The sequence below is a fragment of the Xenopus laevis genome, chromosome 2L (genome assembly GCF_017654675.1).
Source record: "Xenopus laevis strain J_2021 chromosome 2L, Xenopus_laevis_v10.1, whole genome shotgun sequence".
Lineage (NCBI taxonomy): Eukaryota > Metazoa > Chordata > Amphibia > Anura > Pipidae > Xenopus > Xenopus laevis.
The window spans coordinates 26377322-26399228 of NC_054373.1; the positions used below are offsets into that span (position 1 = coordinate 26377322).

Consider the following 21907-nt stretch of genomic DNA (forward strand, 5'->3'; position numbering starts at 1 on the left):
ATAGTTCATATAAACAAGCTGCTGTGTAGCAATGGTGGAAAATGAAAAAAGTCTATATGGCACAGGTTAAATAGTGGATAACAGATAACACCATTATGTTCTACAGAGCTTATCTGCTATAACTTGAGCCTTTTCTCCTTTGAATGGCTGCCCTCATTGCTACACAGCAGCTTATTTATATAAACAATAGTAGTGTTTCTGAAGAAAACACACCAGTTTTACCAGTGCAGGTCAACACTGCATTATATTTTTATTACTTTAAAACACTTTTATTTTTTGATGTTACTTTAATTGGCTCCTGATAAAACAGGCTATAGTGTGTTATATTGGATCTTGGATTGTAAAATACATTGGGGCAGAGAATGATGGATAATCTCTGTACTGGGCTTCCTAATATGTTGGTACTAAATAAATAATGAGATAATAATATTAGCAAAATTCAGTTTCACTGCTAAATTTAGATGCATTATTACTGCCATTTAGATAAGATGCTGCAAGAAATCAGTGGTGCATGCCAAAACCTGAAAAAAAACCTATGGGGGTGGAATTAGTTGGTGCTGGGGGCTCTGTCTTCATTCAATGTATGCCTCTGCTGGTAGGCAAGGAGATGTTCATGAGAAAGGCTCATTCTAAGCAGGCGATATTATCTGTAATTCAGACTGCAGAATGGATCTGTGAAAGATTTCATTCGTTTAGATGGCAAGCTCTTGTGAACAGAGCCCTCCGATCCAATTTTTATCTTGTAACCCTTGCTTGTTAAGACCCCTCTTTGCTATAAATGTTTCATAACTTGCTGGCGCTATATAAATACACAATGATGATGATGATGTTTTTCAGCTGTGCTATTTAAAGGGGGGTTGCCTCAATCAAATACAGTAAAAAAAAAAGTGCAAAAAAAAAAAAAGCAGGTTTTGATTGTTTTAAGGGAACTCTCTCCACACACTTCTGCTGTCACAAGTGGGGTCACAAGTCACAAGTAATGCCTGCAAGCTAATTGATTAAGAAAGGCTTGTCTGACTGGGGCCCCTTTCTGAGTCCTCCCTTTTTTACATTCCAAAGTTTTGTGAAGGAGGTGAGCTGAGCTGAGCCAGGCAAGAAAAAAGAAGTTTCTGAGACTTGAGAATATGCGCAGTTTCTTCTTCTCTCCTTCTCTATGTCTCTCCTGGAGCTGCCGGCAGCTTTCTCTGCTTTCTGTCTCAGTCCTCAACCCACAAGAGAAGCCTAACCAGTAACAAGGAATACAGAGTTTTTCTCATCCCCCCTATGGAACAGTGATCACCGAGCAGGGTGACAACTGTCTGAGCAACTGCTGCAAAAGTGTCTGTACGTCTACACAGACACACACACACACAGAGACTAAAATTGAATGAGCCAGATCTCTTGGAGCAGTGCGCCCCTCTGAGCTGCACTGTGGAAAGCGACTGCTGAAAAAATCTGGAATGGAGCAGCACTCTCTGACAATCCCCTATACTTCAGTGATCACATGGTAAGTTCAGAATTTTTTTTTTCTTAAGAAAGATAAATATTTTAATTCAGGGGTGGGCAACCGTTGGACCTTCTGATGTTGCACAACTGCAGCTCCCTTCAGTTGCGGATAAACATCAACTGTTGGTGGGACATGAAAGTTATAGTTCAGCCTCATCTCACAGCTGGGAAGTTATTAATCCATAGAGAACTACACTAAAGAGACTTCACTTCACCCATGATACCGGTGAAATTCACTGAACATTCATAAATGGGGATGGTACTGGATTGTCCCCTTTCAGCGTCTCTAGGTGAATAAAATGCAGACTGCCTTTATTATGAAAAAGATCTTTGTGTGGGAATTCTCTGCAGTCCGAGGGGTCAGGGCCTTTGTGATTCATCTGCTACCACTAAGAATCAGGAATCCCTGTCCCTGTTTGAAATGAAAATATCTAGGAAAATCATTTAAGCGCTGAAACATTTAATAGAAATAGTGTCTTACTCTAGAAAGGGCAAGCACACTTTATTATTGAACCAAGAATAATTATTGGGTCTTGAAGTGTCCTGTATCTGTTTCCCTCTGTTCTATCTTTGGAGGAGATAAATGTTTAATAGATGTCTTTCTTCAGCCTTATCGGCCAGGCTCAATCTTAAGGAAACATGCTGCTCATTTGTGCCTCTGTCATATAGGGAAAAATACTCTCTTGATTTAGTTTAGATCTTAATAAAGCAGTAGTGCCGTTTTCCATTCTCATTAATCCAGAACAAAAAGGAAATCTGGGATTCAACACACATTATCCAGCGTATTTGATAAAATCGAAATAGAAAATCAATTTTCTTGTAAATGGAAATTACAAAAATGGTTTAAAAGTATCAAAGTTAACTTTCTATATACATATATAAGTTAAACAGCTGCCAGCGAGTTATAGAACAAAATCCATGAATTTTTGCACTTGTTCCCAATGATCACAGCTGACAAAGGTGTTACAATAATGTCTAAAATGAATTCCAAAGCACGTTGGTCGTTATTGTTTATGTAATTAGCCTCGCTAGATTTGCAGTCAACCAATAAATTTAGCTGCGAATGTTTATGGGGTATATTTATCAAAAAATGAAGTTGGAGATGCTCCAGAGTGAAATAACGCTCTCTCTATTCATTTCTAAGGGGTTTTTAAAAGAATATTTATCAAAGGGTGAAAGTAAAAGTTCACCCTTTGATAAATATGCCTTTAAAAATCCCATAGACATGAATGGAGAGAGGCGGTATTTCACTTTAGCAGACTGTGGGGATCTCTAACTTCTGTTTTTGATAGATATACCCTATGAGTCAAATATCCGCATGTCTGTGCCAACTCAATATCAATATAAAATATAAAAGCAACCTGAAAAAATCAACCTAGAATTCTCTGTGAAATGAATACCATTTTATTCAGAGAGGCCAAAGTTTAAAAAAGACATAATACAGTATATAAAATGTTAAATTCTGTACTTACATTTATACAGGGTGAATGTTTGGGGGAAAAGGCTGAAATTTCAAATAGAACTGCAGGAAATGTAAATTATCCCAGTCCAAATGAACTGAAACCCAGGCATGTAAAGGCATGTAGAGCTTGCATTTTTATTCTATATAGAAGCTAGTGCTGAGTGTGGCACAATGGACTTTTGGATTGTTTCTCTGTTTTATTAGTTGATACAAGAATGGAACCCAATCAATGGAATCCCAGTATCTGGGCACTCATTTGGGACTCTGGGAAGTCATCAACCCACTCTTTCATCTGTCAAAATCCAATGCGGGGTTGTGCTTTTGTCGGATTTGGAAGCAGGTTTTGGGTTTCCTCCCCATCTCCTTTCTCCTTGCTGACCCGGAACTGAAGGGAGGAGGAAGCAGAGGAGATGGGGGGGGGTTAACTCTAGAACTCCTGCTCAATCAGTCAGGGATATTTTATATCAGTTTATTGCTTGACCTTGGTTCCAAGAACTCCGGATAAAGAATCCTTTATCAATAACTTCTAATGCATATGATGGGTGGAACCCTCAGATTTAGCGAGAGCTCTATAAGCACCAGGCAATACACCTTAGCACTTATAGGTTATTATTCTTTTCCTATTGCACTTACAGTATAAGGTCCCTATCAGATATACATATTGTGGTAACGTTTCTAAGGAGCCAATTAACCTTCTTTTATGGTTTTGGCATATGGGAGGAAATCTCAGGAGTAGCCAGCAGAAGCCCACCCAGAAACATAGAGAACATACAGACTCCTGGTAGATAATGCCTGGCTGGAATCAAACTAAGGAACCCAGTCAGTGGCGTAATCAACATACAGAAGTTGCCATGACCCCAATGAACATGTGCAGAGGAGGAGCTGTTACGGGTGCAAGCCACTACTGTCTCCATGTGGTGGGGGCCTGAATAATTTATTTTGCTGGGGGACCTTGCTCCCTAATTTCATGGCACTGACCCCAGTGGTACAAGGCAGTAGTATTTACCATTGTGGTCACTCATCCACCTTTAGCCATTGAAACGTTGTTGTGCTGCATTCAGCATCATACCAACTGTCAAATACTGCCAGGAAGGGATGAGCAAATTTTTTCACTGTGTTTTTCCATGGAAATGACACCCATAGTCTTCTATGCGAGAAAAAAATGTGGCGTGTCAAAAAGAATGACGCGCGTCAAAAAAAATTCACCGCACATCAGAAAAAAATTGTCGTCCATAGACTTTACTGCATTACAGCGAATTTTTGCCGATTTTTGGCAAAGCAAAACGGGTTAAATTCGCCCATCCCTACTGGCAGGATTTGGATTTCAACTTTAGGCACAGAGCCTTGAATATTATTCTGATACATTCCTACACTGAAACTGGAGAGCGCCACCACCACTTTAATTTTAATTTAATGCCCCCTTTAGACCCAGTCAATTTTTCCTCTATAAACATTATGCTTTGTTGAAGTTCGTATTTACTAGGTTCAACTAATTCCCGGATAAGAAGCATTTCTATTGTAGTTTTATAACTCAGAATAAAGAGTATTATACGTTTAACACCTCTGCACTGCACATGTTTTTTTGTATTACATTTTTTTTGCTGTAAAATACAGGTAATAAAAGATAAAAAAAATGATTGCATCTGAAAAGTTTAGAACCATATGTGCAGAAAATAACTTTCTATATGCGGCAGATGGTTCCTGTCACTGTTGCCCTTACTAAATGCTTTGTACAAGTTTCCAAAGCCGGTGAAAAGATTCAGGACATTCATCCACATAATCAGTTTCAAATGTATACATTCTTTGTAAGCCGCTACATTGCTCTACAGCTAAACACGTATTTGTGGGCTTGTCTCATATCTCTCTGCTTTCTAGGAAGTCACAATGGTTACAGCCCCGGCTCATTCACTTAATCTGTCTGTACTGGGAAAGTCTGGCAATGGGACAATTTGGAATGCATGAAGTTGCAACACAAATCAGGGGAAAAAATTAAGTAACGGACCTGTCATTGGTTAGAGCAACCGTTTGTCTTGCTGAAACTCACATGGGTGTGTTGTAATATGGTTACAGGAATCTCTTTATAGACCTTGCTGTACATGTACTGATTTTTTGAGATATCCTTGTAAACCCTTAAAGGGCATGTAAAGTCTAAAATAGAATAAGGCTAGAAATGCTGTATTTTGTATATTAAATATAAACATGAACTTACTGCCCCACACGCCTAATCAAACAAATAAGTTATGCTTTCAAAGTTGGCTACAGGGGGTCATCATCTTGTAACTTTGTTAAACATCTTTGCAAGACTAAGACTGTGCACATGCTCAGTGTGGTCTGGGCTGCTTAGGGATCATCATAAACAAAGCTGCTTTTCTGCATGGCTGGGAAGTAAGGCGGGGGCTCCCCCTGCTGTACATAAGTATTATTGTTTTCCTGCTCAGCAGTTAGGGACCATCTGACAATTCCTATCCACAGCAGTAAATGAAGGGAGAATTTCACTGCATACAGTCAGGTTTCTTATTAAAATGGTACACATTTTTTAATTAAAGTATATCTGAGATAGTGTTCTTTTTCATTAAAGTAAAAATGGGATTTTATTTTTTTGTTTTTACATGCCCTTTAAAGTAAGATGGTGCAATAATTTTTTTCTTTGGATTGATCCAGCCACATATCACTTTCTGTGCTTCTCCCTCAGCCTAAGCAACCCAATTATAGTCAGTTTGCTAACACAGGAGGTTTTATCAGCCACTGTGATCTGTATGTGGTCAACTTTGCTTTCTGTTTATACTAGTGTGCAAGTAGAACCACCATATTGGTCTCTGTTTGCAAATGTGAATGTGGGAGATTTTAAACTGACCAGGGCGAGAACTAGGGGTAGGCAGAGTAGGCATGTGCCTAGGGCACAAAGCTGGGAGGGGGCACCAGACACGTACCTTCTCTGCCTCTCCATTAGAAAGTAAAGTTCCATTCACTTTTAACTAGTATGACTAAGTTGTTGTTTGAGAGAGAGTTACTTCCAGCTATCAATCCTTTGGTGAAGCACAAGGCTGCTATGTATTTCTCTATTTCTATCTACAGTATGTCTCACTATATTAAGTTCCTAGAATGTACCAGCCATTTAACTGATAAAGGGTCTCTTGTTCTCTACTTCTCTAGATAAATTGTTCCTCTAGGACAGGACTCAGTCATTACTGGGCCTTGTTGATATCTGTTTCCCCAACACAAATACACCTTGGTCAAAGGATGGAGGCCAAAGAAGAAGAAGAACCCCAGTTGCTATATCAAAGCTAACAGATAGTCGCCACTAACTCTATGGGTAACTTAAACACATGTACCAAGACTTAGGTGCTTTCCAGTCATAGGGACTGTAAAATAATAAAAAGTGCCTCTTACTCCAATCATGTGTTAAAAATCAAAGACTTTACATTCCTGGCAGGGCCAAATTTCATGAAGCGACACCCGAGGCTGCATGGTCTCTGCGGTGGGAGCTTTGTGCGTGCTTGCCCTCCCGAGGCCACATGATCTTAGCGTTGCCCTCTTAGCGCATGCACTCTCCTTGAGCTTTGAGTCCCCAGTGCTCCTTAGGATGTCGTTGGGTGGCATGCCGCCCCTAAAATGTTGCTGCCCTAGGCCCAGGCCTTTGTGGGGGGGGGAAGGTTGGTTTAGGAGGCATACCAGTACATGCACATTGTGATTCTAACTCCAGAGCACACAAATGGAATATGGGGTTGTAGTTGTAAACTGGGACACTGCAGTCAGGGGGAAAATACTGCATATAGAAATAAAGTGACAAAACATGTGCAACTTTTTTTACACCACCATTTTTTCTTTCTTTGGGCGCTATCTTAAGAATGGAACTCGAGTAGTTGTGCTGGATAAAAGTTACAAGTCTGAAAATCTAATTGCTCCCTTCGTTTTCATTCAGGGGACTGAAAATCTTAAATGTTTTAATAAACTGGGAAAATGAATGAATAAAAAAAATTAATGAGATAACTCTCATTCATTTTATACAAACTTGCCAGTTGTTTTATTATTTTTCTTGGCCCCCCCGATGTCACCCGGCCTGCACCCTGCCTGTTTTTCCTATACAAAATAGGTGGCTCCCCTAGACATAACTGTACGGCTTCTTTAGAGGGGCGGAGGGAATAGTATACAACAGACCAGAAGCAATCTGGTAAGGGAACCCTGGAATTATAGTATATGGTCTCAATTTCTAGGGTCCCCTTGGGTTCATGCACATACAGTACTTGCTTTAGAGTAGGCTGAGTGGACCCACTTGCACACTTATAGGTCAGGGGCGACCCTTCCCAATTTCCGCCCGAGGCGGCCTTTGTTTTTTCGGCCCCCGCCTCCCCCACGGCACTCACCTTCAGCGCCGGATGGGGGGTCCATGTCGCTTGTGCAGAGGGCGCAATTGCGCTCTCTGCACTAGAAGAGCCGAATTTCCGGGTTCAAAACCTGAAATTCGTCTGTTAGTTACCAGGAGCGGCAACCAGGGGGCGCTGCCGCCTGAGGTGAATGCCTCAACTTGCCTCATTGGCAGAGCGCCCCTGGTATAGGTGTAAGTAAAATGCACTCAATTTTGAATCCATGTTATCTCTTTGCATTTGCACATGAGTACTTGAGCCCCATAATGCTGCTTTCCATCTGAATTACATTTACAGATACAGGTATGGGACCTGTTATCCAGAATGCTCGGGACCTGGGGTTTTCCGGATAACGGATCTTTCCGTAATTTGGGTCTTCATGCCTTATGTCTACTAGAAATTCATTTAAACATTAAATAAACCCAATAGGCTGGTTTTGCTTCCAATAAGGATTAATTATATCTTAGTTGGGATCAAGTACAAGGTACTGTTTTATTATTACAGAGAAAAAGGAAATCATTTTTAAAAATTTGGATTATTTGGATAAAATGGAGTCTGTGGGAGACAGCTATTCCGTAATTCGGAGCTTTCTGGATATCGGATTTCCGGATAAGGGATCCTATACCTGTACCTTTAAAACTATTAACATCAACCTGAATCACCATACCAATAAATACATGTAGATGTCCATATATGTGTCCAATATTTCATTTTTGCAGGCATATTGTCTTCTGTGTGTGTGTTGCTCTGGAAGATGAGCAAACTTAACTTACTTGGTTCAATTAAACAAATATTTCTTTCTCAGTGAAACGCCAAAACAAACATCACTTGTATTCGCTTTGTTGTCACAGCTGTTCTGCGGATAAAATAGCAATTTCTCTCTTTTCTTTTTTTATGTGAATAGGTTCATTCATTAAGGCAGAACCAGACATATGATATCATTAACTGGGCAAGTGGTAGAACTAGATAGAATCCCTAAAGTAACTACGTTTAGTAACCTGTGACTGGTGCAGCAGAATAATCTTAAAGCTGGAAAGTGCAGAAATTCTGTGAATTCATTTGCTGGTCTCTTGTTGCCAGCTCTGGAATTTTTACCATGAAGGTCAAAACTGGGCAGACCAAGGACAGCATTCTTAGGGGGCCATAAGAGAACATAGAGGGTATTATTTTTTACCCTGCAAGCTGTGTGATGCAGAATAGTGCAAGAATATTTGGATTCTTCCATAAATTGTCTAGGGCAGCACCATCTATAAATACACCTACGCCAACCCAACTACTGCAGAACACAAATTTTAAGGGACAGTTATTTCTTCAAAAAGAATAATAAAACTGTCTTTTATTGCATGATAACCTAAAACCAGGATCTGAGTGTTTTTTTCTTACTTAATAAAATTTCCAAATTAAAATATGTTCATGGAAGGAAACATTTTTGAGAGGGTTAGTTGTCAAGTGAGGAAGGGCTACACCATATCATAGATCGAATATCCTTCGATCAAAAAAAGTTAGCCAAGCCTATGGGGACCTTCCCCATAGGCTAACATTGAGTTTGGTAGCTTTTAGATGGCGAACTAGGGGGGGTCAAAGTTTTTTCTTAAAGAGACAGTACTTCGACTATCGAATGGTCGAATGGTCGAACGATTTTTAGTTCGAATAGTTCGATTTGAAGTCGTAGTTGAAGGTCGTAGTAGCCCATTCGATGGTCGAAGTAGCCCAAAAAACACTTCGAAATTCAAAGTTTTTTTACTTCGAATCCTTCACTCGAAGTTAGTGAATCGGCCCCTTACTAAAGTGTAAATTTTCTCATCGCCTAACATCTCCACAGTTCGCCTCACGTTGCCAGGTGTATTTTCACAACACATCTCCATATTTACTAAGAATGGCAAGTTCACTTTTTCAAGAGAATTGAGAATTATACTGGCAAAAAATTGACAGTTTTTTCCCCCATACAATTGCAGTATGGAAAACTCTTTAGAGAATTTTCTGTGACGAATTTTCGCTAGAGAATTTTCGCTATGGAGCAAAGTAGCATGGAAAGGGCAATGTTGATTGTGATTTAAAAGTGGCTGCTCTATCTTTATAATGGCAGCCTGAACCTGGAGGAATACACTTTTGCAAAAAGGGTAGCATTCCCACATTGATAGATTACTGGATTTTTGTGGAAATTCACTGGCAGAATGGTGTGAAAGTTCTCTAGGGCGGAGCTTTTTCTCTTGTGAATTGTCCTCTTTGCCATTTAGTAAATAGATGATGTTGTGGCCAATTGTTTTTTTGGAGAATTTTCTCTAAACATCCACAATTCTTCCTTTAGTAAATGTGCCCCTCATGTCTCCAACATGAGATTGAAAGCACACCAAAGGGTATTATGGCCTTTTTTTGCACTTTGCACACTGTGTGGGGCATTATAAATTACCCCTATTTACATATGTATTCCTAACTTATAACACTTTTAGGGGGTTATTTACCTAATTTACTAAATTTACTAGATTTCATTTTTTTATTAAATCAAAGTCGACCAAACGCCCATCCACAAATTGAACTCATTTATCAATAATTCTTCTCAACTAATCGAGCATCAATTTGAATTGTACTATTGATGTTCAAAAACTGGACTTTATCGAATTGTCACTTCAAAAACTCAATTTTATCAGATTATCGGATGAAAACACAGACTTTATCGGATTATCCAGCGCAGCTCACAATGTCAAAAAACAACTTCAGGGACAGCTGCCTTTGGCTTCTACATGACCTCGATCTTGTTTCAGATGGAGTATTTTCAGATTCGGATTTTTAGCAGCTTTGGGGTATAATAAATCTCTAAAAATGTGATTATTTTTCCATGAAAAAAATTTAATTTTCCCCTTAAAAACCTGGACCTGATAAATTTGAGGTTTAATAAATGGGCCCCTGAGATGTACAGTATGTAAAAACATTTTATTATAAAACCTATTTACATTAACTTCTTTTCACAGAAAATTGCCAAGTAAGCATTTTCCCTAAATAGAAGCTGTAGGTACAGTAATAAAATGCAGTGCTCAGCATGTCCTCTTAGGAATAAGAAAACTGTGTCAGATGCAGTCATAGAAGTCACCAGGCATGAAGGTGTGTCAGATATTTATCATTCTACATTTCTTAATGGCAGTTATATGTTTATTTATAAAGAGTGCATTTGTCTTGTCGCAGGCTCACTTCCCTGCCAGAGCTTTCCTATAGGTCATTTAGTTGGACATGTATGTAAAATAATAACACCACAATGGACACATAAATCAGTGTTAGTTTATACAGGTATAATGTCTGTTATCTGGAATACTTTGGTCCTAGGGTTTTCTGGATAAGTGATCTCCATAATTTGGATCTTTATACCTTAAAACTAATTTAAACATTAAATAGACCAATAGGAATGTTTTGCAACCAGTTTGGATTCATATAACAACATCAAGTACAAGGTACTGTTTTATATTACAGAATAAATTAAAAAAATGCAGACCCCGTATACAGATCCCAAACACAGGACATGGTATTTTGCTAAGTTCAATAGTTACATTTAGGGGCAGATTTATTAAGGGTATTCAAATTTTCAAATTGTATTTTTTGGCCAAAACTCACATTCGAATTGGGAATAGTCCAAACTCGATTCAAATTCGACCTTTTTCACTGTAATAATAAAACAGTAACTTGTTGACTTGATCCAAACTAAGACATAATTAATCCTTATTGGAAGCAAAACCAGCCTATTGGGGTTATTTAATGTTGACATGATTTTCGAGTAGACTTAAGGTGTAAAGATCCAAACTACAGAAAGATCTGTTATTTGGAAAACCCCAGGTCTTGAGCATTCTGGATAACAAGTCCCATACCTGTACTGCAAACCCTAACTTAAAGGACCAGTAACATCAAAAAAAGTTTTAAAAAATTTGTTAGTATACATGGAAAAAAAACTCCAAGACAAATTAAAGGTTAAAGTCGCACAGCCTTTATTAAGAAATAACTTACCGAAACACTGCTTCCAATCCTCTTCAGAAAAGGCGACACAGTGACGATTCCAATGATGCGGCACTCGATTTCTCCTCCATGGCTATCTCCTATAAGGAAGGCAGGGAGGAGAAATCGAATGGCGTACGATTGATCGCCCGATAACTTTCTGAAAAGGAGTGCAAGACTGCGATTTTAAAGTTTGAAGTTTAATTTGTCTTGATGGTTTTTTTCGATGTATACTAACGAATTTCAATTTTTTTTGATGTTACTGGTCCTTTAACTGATTATTAAAGCCACCAGTGGGCCTCCCATCTCTAAAACTCATTACTATCACTCCTCAGTTTCCTCAGTGAACCTGAACTTTAAATACTTCTTTACTAAAATTGTTTCTTAGAAATTATCTAATTAAAGTGTTTACATTAGAGTTGAAAATAATTTCAGACATTAGAGACAAAACACATTATAGTTAATGGCATATGTTATGGCTAGATGAATATCAAATGTGTCTTTTTATGAGTTTATTTTGCATTTGCCAAGGATATTAAATTATTATGTTATATAGACAACCTTGCAGAATTAAACAGGTATGATAGTTACATATTTTCAGTGATTTTTGTCAAGAATTACAATATTTGTTAATAAAGGAGATTGAAAGTTCCAATACAAGGGGAGTGCCAAATGTTAGGGCACTCCTCCCAAGGACTGTAATGACTTACCTGGTACCCCTGGGCCAGTGTAAGTCATTATATTTCTTGGGGAGGGGGTTGCCCTAACATTTGGCTCCACCCATGCACTGGACATTTCCTTCTCCTTTAAAGGACTTTTTCACCTAAATTAACTTTTAGTATGATCTATAGATTGATATTCTGAGACAAATTGTGTTTTCTTTTACTATTTTAATATTTTTGCCAGTTTGGGATTTCATCAGTTATCTAGTTACTTGAGTCCATATTACCCTAGCAGCCAGGCAGTGGCTTGAATGCGAGACTGGAATATGAAAATGAGAAGTCCTGAGTAGACGGATAAGTAAGAAAAAGTAACAATAACCATGTAGCCTCACAAAGCAATAGTTTGTTGGCTAAGGTCAATGATACCCTCTTTGGCCCCTGTTAGTCCTTATCACCTTAACTTTGTTTGCTCAATAAACACTTTCCTTGGTTTAAATCAATGTGTGCACCATCCTGAATATACTATAACTGATGAAGTGCTAGAGTGGGTTGCAGAGGTACATAACTATGAAACACAATTTACACATGCTGTGTAATCTCCCTACATGCCTGGTGTAGCATCAATTACAAACAACTTGTTAAAAAAAACAAGTCACACACACTAGATGATGCAATTTGGCCCTATACCGTTTTCAGTAGAACCCCCATTTTATGTTTTACGGGGGGACAGAAAAAATGGTGTAAAACCGGGAAAATGTAAAATCCGGGAAATGCATTATATATTCTATTTTGGTGGAGCCAAAAAATAACAGAGTGAAATGAAGGAAAACGTAAAATTAGAACATGGAAAATTTGGTTTTACTAGCCACATAAAAAGACTAAGTAACATTTTGGGGGACAATCTTCCCTTCATTAGATATGTGTTGCCATGTATGGAAAGACCCAAGTTGCTTCTCCCACATCCCCAAAACAGTTGTCCATTTAGTCCATTTTAAGAGGTCCATGATAAATTAAGGTTTCAATAATAGTGCATTTTGGATCAAAGCTTCACTACAGTGTAACTATACAGTGACTATGTATAAATATGATCAGTTGGCAAGTTTTACCTTTAGATGTATTTTCTGTCTTACCAAATCATATCAGTATCGGAAAAAAATACAGGCATTATAATAAGTTCCATATTTCATCCATACAGTTAGGTTGCACTGTAACGAATACAGGTATGGGATCTGTTATCCAGAATGCTCAGGACCTATGGTTTTCTGGCTAAAATATATTTTTGTAATGTAGATCTTCGTACTTTGTCTATTAAAAAATATTTTAAACAATGAATAAACCCAATAGGCTGGTTTTGCTTCCAATACGGATTAATTATATCTTAGTTGGGATCAAGTACAAGGTACTGTTTTATTATTACAGAGAATAAGGAAATCGTTTTTAAAAAATTGGATTATCTGGATTAAATGTAGTCTATGAGAGATGGCCATTCTGTAATTTGAAGCTTTCTGGATAATGGGATTCATTAAAGAGGTGCACCATAAGTCCAGATATAGGAACATTGCTCTGTGGAGTGCATTTCACAAGAAATCGTTTATCAATATAATAATATCCTTTATTTATACAGCACCAAGACAATGTAGAATGCTTTACCAAGATTGTCAATCATTGATTTTGGTCCCTGAACTAGGACGATACAATATTTTTACAGAATAATCTAGTATTCAAAATATCTTGGTTAAATAATAGATAGTGTTTGTCTACTTTGTATCAGGTAACACTTAGCCTTAGGGTACATGGAACCTGTTTCTGTATTTTATTACATGGAGGTTTCTCATGTGCCTGTTTTCCGAGGCATTATTATATACCAATATGTCAGTCAATTGACAGGCTGACAGAAGAAATGGAGATTGTTCAATTCCCAACATTTTGACAAGAATGTCTAAACAGTACTATTTTATAGAACATTTTCCTTGGATTCAAGATATATAGTAGATTGTGTTATATATATATTGATGGGAATAAGAATGTGGATAGAGGATGCATTTAAATATTTTGTCCATTCGAGCAGAATGTTTATGCAATGAATTCTATAGATTTTACAAGAAGACTTTATTGTGAAATTTAAAGGAATCCTCTGAGTTCTGAGCAAATCTGTCTTGTATCGTTCCACCTTGTATGGAGGATCAGGCTTACTTAATTGCTGAAACTACTATAGATAGGGCAGCTCAATTGACAGAGCAACCCTTGCTCCACAACAATAATATGCCACCACTATGGATGGACTTTTTATACCTCCCCTTCTTCATATCAGTGGATTCCAAAGGTGATGAGAAACTTGAACAGTAGTGATTGTTTCCTCTAATTTAATGAGTATTTGGAATTTGGTGACATTTAAATTCCATTTAGCTTCTGTCTAAACCCCAGCTACTCCTATACCGAGGAACCCTAAATTCCCTCTGGGTATCTCTCAATCTCAATTTGCATGGCGAAAACTGAAAGGATTTACTTAAGTACAAATATTACTGACCTCCAAAGGTGCATACTGGAGGCTTTAATAGAGACTTTATCTCCCCCTCTAAATAAAAGGTTCAGGGCCCATCAAATCTTACACTTTATTTCTGCTTGATGTTCTTCCTCTGACGCTCATGACATATTATCAACCTTTTACTAGAGCCATTGTAAGGTTGGTACAGTGCCATTAGGTGCAATCTTGATGTTATACAAATACTTCAGCACACCTGAACGTATAACAGAGTTAAAATATATTAAATCCCAGGAATTAGATGTTGGTAAAAAAATTGAAAGAAAAAAAATGATCTCAAAAATGGGATAACCTTAAAAGTAGCTCTTTAAATACAATTTTGCTGGTAGCAAGATATAAGGTTCTATTTTTCTTGTACCCCTCTTGAATAGCTAAGATCTACCCGGGTGCAAACTCTTTCAGGGATTGTACTTCCCTAGGGACGATGGTCCACATATGGTGGACCTGTCCCCAAGGTGTTTGCTTTTGGGATAAGACTGCACAACTTAATATTCTTTATCCTACATATTAAGCTAAGACAAGATCTCTGTGTGGCCCTTCTAGGGGCTGTCCCTGAGGGAGTATCCATAAAACAAGAATGGTTGCTTAAGAATTTATTTCTAGCAGCCCTACAAGTGATTTCTTAGTCTTAGAACTCATCCTCTAGTGAAAGCTAAAACAGATTGGATTTTCTACAATGAAAAGTTGAACAATATTTAACAAGATAAACATCACACATTTTGTCAAATTTGGCAACCATGGATTGAATACACATTTCAGGGCACACTTTCTAATCACTTGCTTACTTTCTAACGAAGGTCTCGAGGCAATATTAAACATAATACCTATAGGGGCTTTTGGTTTACTAGAACAGGTAGAGCAATGTAACATCACTGTATCCTACAAAGGTAATTAATTAATTTGGCTTGTTTTTTCCTTTTCTTCACTTTGTTTTCTCTTTTTTTATGTTTTTATATCTTAAATGCTATTTTGTAAATTACATATGACACGGTACATCACAGCTGAAAGTTTGTCATAAACTTATGGTTGTTCATGATTATCTTTAAGGCCTAATACACATAACTAGTCTGTTTACCAGTTTGCATGTAATTCTGACCAGTGTGACAAGAATATATAGATACATATGAAAATTTACAGGAATAGTTCAGTGTAAAAATAAAAACTTTGTAAATAGGTAGGCCAAAATAAATGTTTCTAATATAGTTAGTTATCCAAAAATTTAATGTGTAAAGGCTGGAGTGACTGGATGTGTAACATAATAGCCAGAACACAACTTCCTGCTTTTTAGCTCTCTAACTCTGAGTTAATCATCGACTTGAAGGGGGGCCACATGGGACATAACTGTTCAGTGAGTTTGCAATTGATCCTTAGCATTCAGCTCAGATTCAAGAGCAAATGGATATGACCCATGTGCCCCCCCTCAAGTCACTGTTTGTTTACTGCCTGGTAACAATCAGTCGAAACCAAGAGAACGGCAAAGCAGGAAGTAGTGTTCTGGCTATTATGTTATACATCTGCTCACTCCAGCCTTTATACATTACATTGCATCTTTCCTTATAAGCTCTATAATGAAAGAAGGATAATTTATCTTAGGAGGTCTTAGGCAGAGCAAGGAAACCTTGTTAATAAGAGCTTGTTAGGGGTAATAAGAGTTAGGTCTGAACTCAATCGGTGTCTTTAATCAGACCGTGTCAGAATGACATAACAGATGTAGTCGGGTGTAGTCACAGTCGTCCAAATATAATGAAGTGAAGGAAAAGTCACAGGTAAAAACTATGTTCCATCCAACACGACACGGATGTGAATGCAGAAAGTTGCGTTTCTATCCGACAGTGTTATCATGAGTAGTTTTTACCTGCAACTTTTCATTTAATCCCATTATATTTGGACGACTGCAACTAAATCCGACTTGTCTCCTGTGTTATGTCATTCCAACATGATCCTACAAATAGGATAGACCCAACGTTCAGCCCTTTGGGTCTATCTGTACATGATGTAGTAGCTTGAGTAGAATTTTCGATGTTTTTCATGAATTTTCGGTGAAGTGAAACAGGTCAGATTTGCCCATCACTAGCCCCTCAGGTGACCTGTGCAGCTGTTGTTTGAAAATAGTTTTAAATACTGTAACCAAAAATCTTAACAGCAAAGAACCAAACTCAAATTTACTTGCAAGGAACTCTAGCTTGCAAGGACACCTGGAAGTAGTCAGTCCCTAATTGTACATTTAGCCTTTTTATGGAACCTGGAAAATCAGATGGTCAAAATATAATATTTAAAATAAGGACCCTAGAACAAACTATAGTGACTACAGAAAATTAGAATTTATGAAAATTGTTTGATTTTTTGGATTGTGGCAGTTGCTGTGATTGGAAGAGGGTCCTGGCTGGTACTGCCAATTATAAAACAAGTGGGGGGTTACATGTGGTCATTCTGTAATATGTCGGGAACACCGGATAAAAGGAAGGGACCGCTGGTTACTGGGTAGGTTTTTTTATTCAGATACTCATTTTTACATTGTAACATTCCTTCAAATCATCATCATTTATTGATACAGGTCCACCACACTCTTTAATGATATCAAACAAGGGTCTTACAATAATTTATCAAACAAGCATTACAGAATAAAAATGGGATCATAGGTTAAAAATTGCAATATATATTTGTCTGCCACAAGCAGTGCAGACATTTTTCAACAGATACTTAAGGTGCAACACTTAAGTGCTACTAAAACCACAAATACAATACTTCACCAGGTAAAAGTTGTCAAGGTCCTATGGAAGTCAATGGGAGCTGCACTCATCCTACTGGACCGTTTTAAATCAGTTCAGACATTTAGGGGGTTATTTACTAAACTTTAGTTTATTTTTATAAAATCAGACTTTTAAAAAGTCACACATTTTTCAGAATTTATTAAACCCTGAGGATGGAAAAGTCAGCATCTGAAAATCCGGCATCTCAGACCTGTCGAGGTTGCATACTGTATGTCAATGGAAGACATCCCAATGATTTTCTGATGTGCGCTGGGTTTCGTGCAATACCCCGAAGTTTTTGGAGTTTTCGGGTGAAAATTCCAAAATAATCATGAAATTGGTGAAAATCGGATGAAAAAAATCAGAAAAAATTGTGAAATTCTGATTTTTTAAAAGAATGAAAATAATAAATAAGCGTAAAAATCCAGAGCGGCTTTGATCGGAGTTTGTAGCAGAAAATATTGAGATAAATTCGGACTTTGATAAATTACCTCTAAAAGTTTGTGAGTTTAGTCGTAATTTCAAAAACCTCTAAAACCACTAAAATCCGACCTTTGATAAATAGGCCTCCACAATGCTATTAGAGCAACATTCAAAAGGGGCCCTGTTTATATTTAACATCTCTTATCAACTTTCCTGCTGCATTTTTAAATCGAGGTGCATGTATTGGACATATAACGGGAACCATATACTGCATGTGGCAATTTGTTTTATATTTGTTCTCATTTGTTATTAGTTATGCAATCTAATCTTAGCTACAATTATCCCAAGGAGCAAATAATACTCCACTGAAGTTTTGTTTTAACCTAAAGCAGCTTTACTTCTATGTATTCTGCCTGAAAAAAAAGACATTCAGTTGCATATTTAGTTTTACTCAGATTGATGTGCCCAGATCTGCACACAACTAAAGCATCGTTGTATCATGTACACACAGTGGGTCTCTAAGGGAACACTGCAGATTTTTGTTTGCTGAGTGATCCATGTGTAAAATCATTGTTATTGAATTTCCCTGTGAGAAATAATCATGGCTCACTCTAGTTTTAATTATACAGTAGAAAAAAATTCTCTTCTTAAACCAGTCAATGATTTTTATAGCTGGGACAATTACAAAGTCACACAGTTAAGAGAAGGGCTCACAATTTCTTCTCAATTTCGGAAGTTACTAAAATGTTCAATGTTCAAAAGCCCCAATAATTATATCTCACAATGTAATATTGTGGCCAGATCTTTGCACCCTATTCCAAGACAAAAATAAATGGGGTACTGGAGGAGGCAAATTGTATTTGTCTTGTAAGAAGCAGCACAAGTTAAATAGATCCCCTGCTATGTATCTATAAGGTCCCGTATCATGTCCCCTTGTAAGAGCCTTTTTTTTCATGAGAAAACAATCCCAAAGTTTAAATTTTCCATCTAGTGATGAGCAATTTATTTGCACCCATGGATTCGCTGTGAAATTCCAAATTTCGCCATGTGCGAACGCTTTCACGAAACTGCACCGAAAATTTGCTGCTGAAAATTAGCCGCGATAAAACACCCATAAGAAAAAACACCCATTGACTACTGCATTTGGAGAAAAAGTTGCCATAAGAAAAAATGCTCATTGACTTTAATGCATTTGGCGAAAAAAAGTCACCATAACAAAAAACGTCTATTGACTTTAATGCATTTGAAGAAAAAAAAGTCGCCATAAGAAAAAACACCCATTGACTTTAATACATTAGGACAAAAAAGTTGCCATAAGAAAAACCACCATTGTCTTGAATGCATTTGGAGAAAAAAGTCGCCATAAGAAAAAACACCCATTGACTTTAATGCATTAGGACAAAAAAGTCGCCATAAGAAAAACCACCATTGTCTTTAATGCATTTGGGGAAAAAAAGTCGCCATAAGAAAAAAACGCCCATTGACTTTAATGCATTTGGAGAAAAAAAGTCGCCATAAGAAAAAACGCCCATTGACTTAAATGCATTAGGAGCGAGAAAAATTGCTGCACACATAAAAAATTTGTCACACGAAAAAATGGCCATTGGCTTCAATGCGTTTCGCAAAATTTTGCGGTTTCCATAATTTTTCCGTAGTTTTGCAATTTTTATGGTGAAGCGAAACGGGACAGATTTGCTCCTCGCTACTTGCATCCCTTTAATCAGTTTAGTTGCACATCTCTGCACTCTCTCCAGCTCATGAATATTTTTCTAAAGTCACCCACAACTGCACTGCATACTCAAGGTAAGGCCTTACCAGGGACATCTAAAGACAAAATTAAGGAGTTCTCCCTCAAATTAATGCCCTTTTTATGCAAGAAAGTACTTTATTTTGATTTGGTTGTCCATGTGAATGTCTTTAACTTGTACATCATTCAATATTTACCATTGCAATTAAGAAAAGAATCATGTAACAACCTTGAGCAATCATATGTTACATACTATTAAACTAGCAATGAGAACCAATTTGTATATTTTAAAAAGAAGGGTAATCTATGAGCTGTTAGGGCAAAGATAAAACATATTATACCGCCTATAGATTCTGGAAAATTATGAAGGAATGTACAGGTATGGGACTGTTATCCAGAATGCTCGGGACCTGGGGTTTTCCGGATAATGGATCTTTCCGTAATCTGGGTCTTCATGCCTTAAATCTACTAGAAATTAATTTAAACATTAAATAAACCCAATAGGCTGGTTTTGCTTCCAATAAGGATTAATTATATCTTAGTTTGGATCAAGTACAAGGTACTGTTTTATTATTACAGAGAAAAAGGAAATTGTTTTGAAAATTTGGATTATTTGGATAAAATGGAGTCTATGGGAGACAGCCATTCCTTAATTCGGAGCTTTCTGGATATCGGGTTTCCGGATAAGGGATCCTATACCTGTATTTGAAACCCATCCTATAGAGTCAGCATCTTTGTACATGGAGAGAAGGGAACAATAAAGAACCAGTTTAGCAATCAGTTGTTAAATATTTCCTTTACACAGTCTTTTTTTTTTATACTATGTACAGTACTTCATAACGTCACCAATGTTAGTGCACAATTGACCTTGTAGTGCTGTTCTCCTTATACATTGTACATCCACGTAGTTCTTTTGGTTTCATGGGCATCTCAATAAGGAGACAAGTTAGAGTTGCACCAATAAAAGAATAAGAGAATATTCTGAGCAGGGAGAAGACAGCAGTTGTGGCACTTTCATTTTTTATCTAGTTCCACCTTAACAAATTGGGCTTCTCGTGAATCTTTGCTTTAAAAATGTTTAGCTTACATTTTTTTAATAACAAATAATTCCATGAAATATCTCTTTACTGATCCACCTTTACTGAAATTCGACCCCATGGCACCCGATTTGATAAAATTTGCTCCCAAGGGACATCTTTTAAGGAATAAGTGCGCACAACGAATGAATTACTTTTCATTCTCCCCAGCATGAACCTTTTAGGTCAGAGTTGAACTAAAGGGCACTGAGGTTTAATGGGATTCACTTTTTTTGCCACATTTCCACCAATGTGTTCTCTGTTAGGAACCTGCAGTGCTCACAGACGTCCAGTTATACCGTGCAGGTGGTACGCTTGAAGGCAGTTTAGGCACTCGATATGTTTAAAATACTCAATGAAGGTCACAGAAAGGGTCAGTGAAAATGTATTTCTTTCATAAAAAAAACAGTAACTCCGGCAAATGAAAATACCCTAGAGACTTTTTACATACAAGAATGGTGTAGACTGCTAAGAAAGCAACCCTGTCAGTGCTTAACACCTGCCATCAGCAGTCTTTAAGTGCAGGGCTCACTAATACTGAACAATACATTTTAGGGGTATTCCAGGGGATGCCCATGTGCCACCCTCCTGACATCTCTTCTCTGTTGTTTGGAACTCAGGTAGTGCCGCATACAAATAAAGGCATGCGCTCTTTGTACTCAGTCATCTTAATGAGGAGAGACCTAATCAACAACTTTTAAATTAATTCTCTCTTTCTTCCTGTCACTCCCTCCTTGTATTATTGAACATTAAAGGAAAACTATACCCCCAAAATGAATACTTAATCAACAGATAGTTTATATCATATTAAGTAGCATATTAAAGAATCTTACCAAACTGGAATATATATTTAAGTAAATCTTGCCCTTTTACGTCTCTTGCCTTGAACCCCCATTTCGTGATGGTCTGTGTGCTGCCTCAGAGATCACCTGACCAGAAATACTACAACTCTAAGGGGCAGATTTATCAAGGGTCGAAGTGAATTCGAGGGAATTTTCGAAATAAAATAATTCAAAATTCGAAGTAATTTTTTTGGATACTTCGACCATCGAATAGGATACTACGACTTTGAATTTACTTCGACTTCGATTCGAAGTTAAAATCGTTCGAATATTCGACCATTCGATAATCGAAGTACTGTCTCTTTAAAAAAACTTTGACTTCAATACTTCGCCAAATTAAACCTGCCGAAGTGCTATGTCAGCCTATGGGGACCTTCTAGAGCAGTTTTCTAAGTCTTTAGAGGTCGAAGGAATTTAATCGTACGAACGAACGATTTTACTTCGACCTGCAGAATACCCAAATTCGATGAAAAAAGTTTGAATTCGATATTCGAATTCAAAGTATTTAAATTCGATGGTCGAATTTCAAAGTATTTTTTACTTCGAAATTCGACCCTTGATAAGTCTGCCCTTTAC

At 37.4% G+C, this 21907-nt stretch overlaps 1 long non-coding RNA gene across 1 annotated transcript in view; it reads left to right on the forward strand.

Annotated features, from left to right (window-relative positions):
- Window positions 1-1028: 1028 nt before the first annotated feature.
- Window positions 1029-21907, forward strand: part of LOC108707907 — a 231261-nt gene continuing 210382 nt past the window's right edge. The window contains exon 1 of the long non-coding RNA XR_001934348.2: window positions 1029-1486. This is a non-coding gene — a long non-coding RNA (uncharacterized LOC108707907). The remainder of the gene's footprint in view (window positions 1487-21907) is intronic.